This window comes from Trichosurus vulpecula, chromosome 9 (genome assembly GCF_011100635.1).
Source record: "Trichosurus vulpecula isolate mTriVul1 chromosome 9, mTriVul1.pri, whole genome shotgun sequence".
Lineage (NCBI taxonomy): Eukaryota > Metazoa > Chordata > Mammalia > Diprotodontia > Phalangeridae > Trichosurus > Trichosurus vulpecula.
Genome location: NC_050581.1, coordinates 142,349,820 through 142,362,161, shown reverse-complemented (window position 1 = coordinate 142,362,161; position 12,342 = coordinate 142,349,820).

Below are 12,342 nucleotides of genomic sequence, written 5' to 3'. Positions count from 1 at the left end.
CATTCTTGGCCAATTAAGAAGACAGTTAAAGGACTGATTTATGGGACTGGGTTAGAAGGATCCTTAGCATCAAGGGGCAGCTATGTGGTATAGCAGATAGAGGACTGGGACTGGAGTCAGGAAGACTCACCTTCCTGAGTTCAAATCCAGCCTCAGACACTTACTAGTCGTGTGACCCTGGACAAGTCACTTCATCCTGTTGGCCTCAGTTTCCTCTTCTGTAAAATGATCTGGAGAAGGAAATAGCAAAGCACTCCAGTATCTCTGCTAAGAAAACTCCAAATGGGGTCACAAAGAGTCAGACCCAACTAAAACTACAGAACAACAAAAGCACCAAGACAAAAAAAGTCATAATGACAAGGAGACATGGGCTGAAAAGTTCCTATCAACTAGGTTGGCTGATTCATAGGCATGTATTAAGAAGTGATCTAATACTCAAAACCAAAGCGACCATAGCCAGGTCTCTTTAATGCCTCAGGAATCTATAACTCACATATATAAGTCATGGCTCCAACCCCTAAACTCTGGGAAGGTTCAATTTTGGGAGGCTTTTCAAAATTCTTCTTTGACTCATGCCCCCAGTAACCTCAGACTATAACTGGAATTCAGGTCTCTAGAGGTATAGATTAAAAGAGTCCCCCAGCTCCCATGTAAATGCAGCAGAAGGAAGCAAACTATTTCTATCAGATAAAGGATAGCTTTTATTTCATTCTATAGAAAGAATGCAAAAACCTCCAAGGAGTCACAAGAGCCAAGAGAATTCTCATTTCTTCTCCACTGGGTCCTACCTTCTCCCAGGAACCTCTATAGTCTTCCACACTGATAATTCTACACCAGGGCTGGGCTTTCCCCAAAAAAGTCATGCCTTTGGAGTTGCTAGAGGGTCAGTCCTTTAACCTCTGGTATACCACAGGGACTTGGATCATCCTCCAGACTTCCAATGCTACTCGAAAGTTGGTGAATGGGAATTTTCCACTTGGGACTGGTAGACAGTCACCCCTTCTATTAGGACTTGCAAAGTCCACCTAACTCATGATACTAGGAGAAGGCAAGTGAAGTCAGTTCCTGATGGCATCTTGGACTGAGCAACATGCTTGTTCTTTCTTCCCTTTAGGATATGTGATTCTGTAACTTGAGTGGAACTCCTTCTATTTTCATAAAAAAAATAGCTAGCATTTATAAAGTGTTTAAAGATTGGCAAAGTGCTTTACAAATCTTGTGTTATCCTCACAACATCCCTGGGAGAGAGGTGCTACTATTATCCCCATTTTACTCATAAGAAAACTGAGGCAGACAGTGGTTAAATGAACTGCCCAGGGTTACACAGCTAGTAAGTGCCTGAGGCTAGATTTGGACTGACTCCAGATTCAGCTCTCTCCACTGAACCCCTTAGCTGCCTCATTAAAACTAGTTCTAGGGATTCAAAGCTATCCAGGAATTTGGACCTAAGGGTAGGTTTCACTACACTGCTGTCATCTCTGGGGCAAAGTGGTTCTGTGGGAGAGGGATGTTCAGTTAAAAAAGTTTTCCGTTCCCCAGGGACCCAAGCCCACTCTGCTCTCTATCTGTGCTTACCTCTATGTGGATGTTTCTGACGGAGGTGTCTGCTTGCTTTTATAAGTCTGAGTTCTAAGGTTGCACCTCAGATGTACCATAACAATGATTCAACCAGTCATCCTCAATGAGGGGCCAATGGGTCAATGATCACTCAGGGCAAGGGTACTCCCCATACTATATCTGATGACAGAGTTGTCTTCAATCAACTCAATGTCAAGTCAGTAAGGGTGCGCATACCTTCCTGAGGGAGAAGCCTTTAAGCGGTAGAACAAAGGCTTTATTCTTGAACCTTGTTGACTAGACTACTAGTACTGGTCACATTCCTTTACATGTAAAGCAGATAAATCAATCAATTAATTAAGAAGCATTTAATAAGCACTATGTTCCAGGCACTGTGCTGGGTTCTGGGTATTCCCAGAAAGATAAACCCAGAAAGATAAAGCATTATGTAACACAGGTATGGGACCACTGTCCCTAGGGGCAGGTTGCTAGAGTGTGGTTGGCTCCATCTCACCTTGGAGCTCTATGGATAACATTTGAAGGGCTCTCTTAATTGCCAAATCTAATATAGCCTTTTCTTAATTCTGATCCTTCTTGAACTCTCTGCAGACTTTGACATTGCCAATCATCCTCTTCTTCTCTTCTCTCTAGGTTTCTGTGACATTATACCATCTCCTGGTGCTCCACCTAATTGCTTCCTCTTGGTCTCCTTTGCTGGATCTTCATCCAGGTCATACCCACTAACCAAAAGGCTTTGCCCTGGGCCCTCTTTTCTTCTCCTTCTACCCTACTTCACTTGGTGACCTTATTAGTTCCCATGGATTTAATTGTTATCTCTGTGCTGATGATTCTTAAATCTACTTACCGAGCCTGAACCCATCTACTGACTTCCAGACTTGCATTGCCGATCAGACATCTCAAACTGGATGTCCCATAGACATCTTAAACCCATGTCCAAAACTAAGCTCAATTCTTTCCTTCCAACTCTGCTATACCCTTCCTAACTTCCCTGTTACTGTTGAGAGTACCATGATGCTCCTAATCAGCAAGATTCAAAACCCTACCTCCAATATCCAATTTGCTGCCAAGTCCTATCGATTTACCTTTGCAACACCTCTTGTATATGCCCCCTTCCTCCTTTTGACACTGTCACCATGTGAGTTCTGGCCATTGTCACCTCACAGCTGTATTATTGAAATAGCCTACTGGCTGGTTTCCCAGTCACCAATTACCCTCACTCCAGTCTATCCTCCACTCAGCTGCCAAAGTGATCTTCCTAAAGCTCATGTCACCTGCCTATTCAATAAACTCCAGTGGCTCCCTATCACCTCCAGGATCTAATATAAAATCCTCTACTTGGCATTCAAAGCCCTTCACAACTTTTCCCTTTCCTTTTTGACCTCTTTTTATCATACATCTTCCTCTCTTCACCTCTCCCATACTCTATGATCTAGTGACACTGACCTCATGGCTGGAACTTCCTTGAACAAGACACTAATTCTCCAGATTCTGGGCATTTTCCCTGGCTGTCTTCCATGGCTGGAATTCTCTCTCCTCATCCCCACCTCCTCACTTTCTTGGCTTCCTTTAGGCCTCAGATAAAATCCAAGCTTCTACAAGAAACCTTTCCCAGAGTCACTTAGCACTTAGCACTTAGCTGGGTGGCGTAGTGGGTAGAGTGCTGAGCCTGGAGTTGGAAAGATTTCAATTCAAATCTAGCCTCATACACTAGCTATGTGACTCTGGGTAAGTCACTTGACCCTGTTTGCCTCAGTTTCCTCATCTGTATAATGAGCTGGGGAAGAAAATGGCAAAGTACTCCAGTATCTTTGCTAAGAAAACCCCAAATAGTGTCATGAAGAGTTGGACATGACAGAAAACGACTGGACAACACCACCGTCACCCTCAGTTGATTATTTCCAACTTACTCTGTATATATTTTGTTTAAATATAGCTGTTTGCATATTGCTCCCCTCCCCACCCCTCTTAGACTGTGAGCTCTCTGAGACCAGGGACTGATTTTGCCTTTCTTTTTATATTTAGACCTTAGCACAGCCCCTGGAATGGAAATAGATGTTTATCGACTAACTGATTTGAGCTTTTTAACTCTCAGTTGCCTCATTTATAAAATGGTGATAACCATACCTACCTACCATCAAATTGTCATGAGGAAAGTGACTTATAAAACTTGAAATGATATGTAAATGTCAGTAATTATTATTAACAAATCCTCTATCCCTGTGTTGATAGGATAATAATAACATTTATATAGTGTTTTAAGGTTTGCAAAGAGCTTTACAAATATTATTTCATATGTTTAATATGATTGTACATATATAGTCTATATCAGATTGCACATCATCTTGGGGAGGGGGAAGAGAAGGGAGGGGGAGAAAATTTAGAACTCAAAACCTTATAGAAGTGAATGTTGAAAACAAAAAACAAACAAATAATAAATAAATATATTTTAAAAGCAAATATTTTATTTTATCCTCATGACAACCCTGGGAAGTGCCTGCTTTTATTATCCTTGTTTTACAGATGAGGAAAATGAGACAGATAGAAGTTAAGTGACTTGCCCAGGGTCACACAAATAATAAGTAAGGATCATAGGATGAAAAGGTACCTTAGAGATCATCTGGTCTACTTCGCTTATTTCACATGTGAGAGGGGCATTACATACCTCTCCCTCAATAATTAGCAAGGTCCTAGAAGCTTAATCAGTCAAGCAAATGCATTTCAACTAGAGGTGACAGGAAGGATGTTGGGATTAGTTGAGGAAACTCAACGGCCTGGGGGTCTTGTATAAAAAAAATCAAAGGCCAGTTTAGAAACCAAGTATTCAAGCATTTGAACACGTGGAAGTACAGAGGAGAGAACAGTTGTAGCTAAGCATCTGAGCAGGAATCACTGGTGGGGGAAGTTGCTGTCTCTGTCTTCTTCCTGATCCCCTTGATTATAGGATTATATGTTGTTATCAAATTGCTTTCCTTCCCAATGAAGAAGGAGGGGAGGAAGAGTGTGAAAGCATTTGGACCTTAAAATTTAAAAAAAATGAATGTTAAAAATTTTTACATGTCATTTAAAAAAAGATTAAAAACAAAAGGAAAACCTTGTGAAATTCAAAGGGTTGGAGGATTTGGGCTTCTCATTATCATCCTGACAACAATCCTGGAACAGCCAATGGCAATGAGCAGCTGATGGCTTCAGGAACCAAGGACAGAGTAGAAACGCTGAAGAAAATGGCTTTGAGACGCTACAAAAAAAGGAACAGGCTTTTTTGCACTATGCCAAACTTACTATGCCCAAGGGGACTTTGGGAGGCTGTGAATTACCTCCTTTGGGACATGTGCTTTCTAAGCGTGAGCTTAGTTTCCCTGGAGCTTCTCTGTCCTTATGGGAAAGTATGCCCCCATATGGGGGGATGTTTAGTACCAAATGTTCTTAATTTACCACCTTAAGTAAACACCTATTTCTTTTTTTTTTAGTTTTATCTTTTGCTTAATTAGTCCCTTCCCTCATTTCTCCTTATATTTTCTTTTTTTAATTTAGTTTGCATTTATGAAATAACACATACATTTTCATAACATAGAGTTAAAAAAAGATGTTTGCCTACAAAACTGAAAATCTATTATAACCTTGTTTTTTGGCAAGTGTAAAGTCTTAAGTTTGGAGGATAAGAATTTATTATTTGGCAGAAATTGTTGGGAAAATTGGAAAGCAGTCTGGCAAAAACTGGGCATAGACCAATATCTTATACCACTTACCAAGATAAGGTCAAAATGGATACATGACCTGGCTATAAAAGAGAGCTATTACAAGAAAATTTGAAGAACATGGGACATATTACCTATCAGACTTATGGACATGTGAACAGTTTATAAATAAACAAAAGATAGAGAGTATTATGAGGTGTAAGATGGATAATTTCAATTACATTAAATTAAAAAGGTTTTGTACAAATGAAAAAATGTAGCCGGGATCAGAAGGAAAGCAGAAAATTGGGGGAGGGAATTTATAGACAGCTTCTCAGATAAATGCCTCACATCTCAAGTATATAAAGAACTTTGTCAAATCTATAAACACCTGTTTCTAAAACCTAGTGGAATATGACTATCTAATTGATATCAGTTGATATCAATGTGAGACACATGCTGGTGGGGGCGGGGTTGGGTGTCTTATAACATGCCTTTGTAAATATACAATTTTCAACCCATTCACAGGATCACACAGAGTCCTGGATTTAAAGCTGGACTGGACTTTGAAGCCACAGAGTCTAACCCCTTCATTATACAGATGAGGGAATTCAGGCTCATAGAGGTTAGGTGACTTGCCCAGGATCACACAGCTAGTATGTGAGGTAGGATTTGAACCCAGATATTTCTAATTCCAATTCCAGTGCTTTATGTAAATGATGTACTTCAAACTTTTCTTTGGGTGACCTGAAGACAAAATTTCTTCTCAAGCATGCAGTTCTCAGACAACTGATATATACCACCTGATTATTGCCTTTGTTTGATCTCCTCCTCTTTTAAAAGCTACTGTGTGCCTTACTAGGGCATGAGTCTCCTAGTTCCATGCCAACAGAAAGAGGCAACCTCATTGATGTTTGTGTGAGTTTCATTAGTTCTGGCAAAGCTTCAGGTCTCATTCATCTCCCCAGAAATGTTGGCAATGGGATATGAACCAGGGGGCTGAATTTAAGGTCCTTTTTGTCATCTTCTTAATTGGAGTTAGGGCAGTTCACATGGGAGAAGCATGAAAGAAGCTGATTCGCCTGCCGATCTGCCTCCCAACAGTGCATAAGGAAGCCCCACGCATCCTGAGCCCTAGAAGAAAATTGTGGTTTGATTGAGCCAGGGATGGGGCTTGAGGTAAGGTGCTTGTCAAAGAGCCAGGGGCCTTGGGCCAGGGTTTGACTCACTCCAGTCTGCCTGGGTTGGGTTTGTTCAATAAAATCTGTGTTTGGATTTCCTTGGGAATCGATTTCATTTATGAGGCCAGCAATCTGCCTGAGTGCAGCACTAGCAACAAAGCCAGGTTTTTTTCTTCTTCTAGTACTCCCCAAATTAAACAAGTTGGAGAATATATGGGCATAGTTACTTACCCTAGGGATGGAAGCTTAGCCCAGGCAATTCCCTGTAATCTTAGCGACTGGGACTGAAAACCTTGTGGAGAGCCAAAATGCCCATAGAATTTCCATACATGCTTGATTTGGCTAACGGCATCAGCCTTTCTAGCTAAAACTAGAACATGTTGAATTTTAAAATCTGAAAGAACCCCAAAGCTCCTCTAGTTCAGAAGTTTTATTTTACATGTGAGGAAACTAACACCCAAAGAGGTGATGTAGATTATTTAAGGCCATACAGCTAATCAGGGAGTTTCCAACTCGAATCTCCTGATTTCAAATCCATGGCTCTTTCAACTATACCATAGTATTGTCAACAAGGAATTGGAGGGTAGGCTTTGTATCTCTCTTGCTCTTCTTCTGATGGAAGGGCTAAAAGAACAAAAATTGGTCACATGGGGGGATGGCTTAGAGAAGTCACTTATCATTTCTAGGTACAAGTTTCCACGTCTATGAAATGAAAGGGTTAAAAGTAAGGTGATCTCTGGAGTCTCATACAGAGCTAAGATTTGGTTATTCTCTGGTCCCCTGTTCCTTTGTATACTTCAGATAATATGTGTATGCATTCTACATACAGAGTCACAGGGCACCATTATGACTCCGATTTGGGCATCCTAGTGGACAAATCATGGGATCCTTTGACATAACAATTCTAGGTATTTACTGTATTCTAACATGATGGGAGTATGATACAAAGAATACCATATAATACAATAACTTTATTAAACCTGTAAGACTTCTTGTTCACTCATCCCACCCCAATTAGCCAGATACCTTTATCAGGCGAGAACACATTTCTACTGAATCAATCAATTGGTCATAGTCTTTAGACTGTATGAAAAGTCCTTGGTTCATTTAGACTCCTTGAAAGCCAATGGATGAAGGAAAATGATGCCACACAGGAAGTGTACTCAGATTGCCTCAAGGACTTGGTTATACCCAGTGGAGCTTGTTTGTCATTATTTTGGTTGGTCCTTCATTCTCCAAGAGGACCAGGACATCAGGAAGACAATGCCATGATTTGCAAGTGAATTGGACTTCAATGAGATAGGGCTGTGCAAAATTACCAGCCTTATTCTCTTCTCCTAAGCCATCTAGGTCCAGTGGCAAGATATAGATCAGGACTACTGGAGATGGCCCCCATGGGGCTTGTATAAAACTATTGAACTAGCTTGTAATTTAAGAAGCTTGGGGTGGAAGCCTTACAGCAGAGTCTCTAAGAAGAAATTGGTGGAGGACAAGAGCCCTAGCTTCTGCCTTGGACTCAATCTTAGTCTTCCCTTTTCCAACCCATCTTTGGCCGATGGAGGGATCATGTTAACTTCAAAGGATCTGGATGATTTTGGAGTTTTTATCAGCATTTTAACAGTGTCTCTGAAAAGTCTGTTATCAGCATCTGTATCAGGAGCCAAGGATAGTCTGGACACAGTTGTGAAGGGCTACTTCAAAGTAGCTCAGCAGAGAGAAACTACACAATTCCTAAAGGGAATTTTATGAGAACCCCATGAAAGGGAGAAAGGACTTTCAGAAACCAGAAGCTTTGCGCTTCCCCTTTGGTACACGTATCTAAATTGGAGTTCACTTTCCCCTGAACTCTCTGTGTACTGGTGGGAAAGTGTGGTGCAGATTTTGTGGGGATGCTTTGTACTACCTATATCAGCATTGTAAATACCCATTTCTAAAAGCTAATTAAACCTACCTAACTAATTGATGTTAACTGATAATTTTCAGGAGGAAGCATTGCAGTGCGGGTTCATCATCTATAGCACTAGAAAAAAAATCCCTCAACACCTCAGGGTCCCCTAGAACCCTGAGGCACAAGGAGCAGCAGCTGCCTCTCTGGGAAGTTAACTTGTCAGTTTCAGTGAGAGTTGGTATAGTAACTGTAGTCCATGTCCTACATGTGACTGCTTTGTACAGAGCACTAGAATGAGGGAGATGTATATTTTAGGTAAGACACATTCCCTGTCCTCATGGAGTTTACCATTAGGGAATGGAAAATCTGTAACTGTAACACAGAATAAGTAAGATTTTGGAGTTTACCATTAGGGAAGGGAAAATCTGTAACTATAATACAGAATAAGTAAGATTGGAATTGGACTGACACCTCCCCTCCATACCCACAATTATATGGTCCTTTGTGGCAACATTCCCATTTTGGGAAATGACACTTGGAATCTTTCTCAAGTTGCTCCTTCCTTGCGAAATTTCTCTCATCCACCAAGAATGTGAAATGCTTAAGAGGCAGCATTTTATTTCTTTGGAATCCCTCAAAACGTAATCTGGCTTAGGTTTCAGTGCCCTCAGGCATTATGACAGTCACACTTAGCTGTGGCATATATTCATATAGTTTCTCAATGTCTTCCTCTCCTTGTCCTTTTTCTTCTCCCTTTCTTCATTTTACTGTTTTTCCTTTGGTCACTCTCTTTCCTATCTGTCAGTCTCACTGACTCTTCCTCTCCCCCATTCCTCTTGTATTCTTTCTTACTCTCCTTTACCCTCTCCCTCCTATTCTTTCTATCCTTGTATCTTTTTCTCCCTCTTTTTCTTCTCTTCTCTTTCTTTCACACACTAGTGGATAGGGTACAAGTTCTAGCATCAGGAAGACGTGGGTTTATGTTCTGTCCCTGATACTTACCAGTTGTGTGACTTTGGGCAAGTCAATTAACCTCAGCTTGCCTCAGTTTCCTCATCTGTAAAATGGGATAATAATAGTACCCACCTCCCAGGGTTGTTATGAGGATCTGATAAGATAATGTTTGTCAAGGGCTTGGCAAATCTCAAAGCAGTATATAAATGCTAGCTATTATTATTAATCATTATTCTCTATTCATAGAAGGATTGTGTTACCAGATCCTGTACTTAATGGCACATGAATGTGCCCATATCACTAGCTATCCATAGGTACCCATTCTATTTGTGTTCTTCTTCAAAAGGTAATAATAGTCCAATCTCTTCCTTAGTCTAGAATCTTAAGACAAATGCACATTTTCTAAATAATGCTGTGAGTACCAGAGCTGCTATCTATGGCCTAAACCAAACAGATCATATAATAGATGTGTTATTTAGACCTAGCCAGGAACCATAGGAAGGGTTCATTTCTTCAGAACTGACAATGATTTTAACTGGAAACTAGCGATGAAAGGAACCAGGAGTTTGGACCTCGCCTTAGGCCTGGTAGCTTTCAAACTACTCGCATTTTCCCACATGAAGTTCACACTACATTGTTCCACTGCTACCAGGAGTGGGGATGGGTGAGAATTTCCTGATACTCCATTTAATTTTCAGGTTTTGCACTTCACCCCTTCCAGTGACCAGGCCATCCTATAGCCAAGGCCCAGTTCTCCAGCCAGGTTTTTATAGTGGGTGGGCCATGCTGGCCAGGAATAACACATTTGTGTTGGAAAGCTACTGTCTTAAGGGCTACAAGAATCAGGCAAATGTCATGTGCTGAGTGTGTCTTTTCACTTAGCATGATGTGGTTTAAATCAGGCCCTGGAGCCCACTAAGAAATTTTCCTCATAGAAAAGACAAAACTCGCATGTGCTGTACGTTCCTCTGAATCAGACGGTGTTTTCACCCAACAATTGGCACCAAACACCAGCTTTACGAGCTGTTACACTAGAAGTGAGTTTTATGCTGGAAACAAGTTTTACATCTGTTTCTGCAAGGATTGGGCTTTTGTTTTTTCTCTAAGGCTATACTGTGGGATCCAAGGAAGATCTCTACACTCTATACCCACCCTTTCCCAAAAGATCACCTATTTATTGGGCATTGTTATTCTATATTGGGCATATGGTTATTTCAGGAAGACAGCATGATACAATGGTAAGAGACAGAGAGCCAGGGGACATAACAATTAGTAGTTGTGGCGAGTCATTCTCCTATAGGCCTCGGTCATAAAATGGAAATTATAAATCCTGATGTGTTCTGCACAGAGTTGTAAGGATTAAATGTGATGATGTGTGTGCTTTGTAAAGTGATTTTGCGGGTGTAGCTTCCTGACACAGGACCTTATTGTCCTACATCCAGGTTCGTGGTACCTTAAAGGGTCCATCCCCTATCTTAATTCACAGTTTGTGAGCCCCTAGTTCTGCTGAATCTCCCTTGACCAAGATACAATAAAAACCATGAGATCATAGTAAGACAAAAGACATTTGTGTAAAACAAAATGCAAAGCAAAGGACAAAGAGCTAAATCAAATCAAAAGAATGCCGACCGCTCCACCCATTTTCCCAATCTACTACCTCTAAAGCTTGTGGAGCCAGGAGCTATGAGTTCACTAATTCTTGCTCCCTAACCTCTTCATCATGACCCTGCTGACCATGGAATAGGAGAGTTAGAGTCTTGTCCATCAGGTGAACACTGAAGTCTCAATATCTAGAAAGTGCTGTTTTTTAGTACAGGAATTTGAAGCATTGAAGAAGACTTTGTTTCCTCTCAGGACCAGAGGGTCAGAGGGGAGAAGAGTAGCTGATGCTGCTCCTTCTACCATGGTAACACCTACATGAGCTAGACATCACTATTGGGCATCTCAAATTGTATATCTGGTAGACATCTTAAACTCGACATGCCCATTATCTTTTTCCCAAAACTATTCCCCCCATCCTCTCTTCTCTCTTAGTTCTCCCGGGCACTAAGGTTCAAAACTTAGGTATCATCCTCACTCTCCCTCACACCCCATATCCAGTCTGTGGCCAAATCCTGCCAGTTTTACTTTTGGAACAGTCCCTCCTCTAACCCTGGTACCACCGTAGTTCAGGTTCTTATCATCTCACACCTGAACTATTGCAGTAGTCTGCTGGTTGGTCTGCTTGGCACAAGTCTCTCCCCATTCCAATATATTCAGCTACCAACATGATCTTCCTAAAACCCAGATGTGACTGCCTCTCTTCAGTCAACTCCACTGGTCCCTTTTACCTCTAGGATCAAATATGGGGAATCAAAACACTTTGACAAAATACTAGGTTCAAAATGTTGTTCAATTGTTTCAGTTTTGTCTGACTTTTCATGACCCCATTTGGAGTTTTCTTGGAAGAGATACTGAAGTGGTTTGCATTTTCTTCTCCAGATCATTTTATAGGTGAGGAAACTGAGGCAAACAGGGTTAAGTGAGCTGCCCAGGGTCACACAGCTAGTAAGTATCTGAGGCTATATTTGAAATCAGGAAGATGAGTCTTCTTGACTCCAGGCCTGGCACTCTATCCACTGTGCCACTTAACTGCCCAGATTCAAAATACTTTGCCTTTTTGCCCCCAGAGTTTTAGTGCTATTTTAAGCTTTAGTAGCTGTATAACTAAACCTGTATAAAATCTTCTCTGACATTTTAAGTCCTTCAAAACCTGGCCTCTTTCCACTTCTCCATTCTTCTTCCACTTTACCTCCTCTCTCTGTGACCCAGTGGCACTGGCCTCCTTGATGCACCTTGAACAAGATACTCCATCTCCAGACTCTGGGCATTTTTGCTTGTTGTCTCCCCTCATCCATACCTGTAATTCTCTCCCACCTCATCTCTACCTCCTGTATTCCTTCAATTCCTAGCTAAAATCCTAATTCCTAAGGAAACTTTTCCTGATCCACTTTAATGCTAGTGACCTCCCTCTGTGTTTATCTCCAATTCATCACACACACACACACACACACACACACACACACAC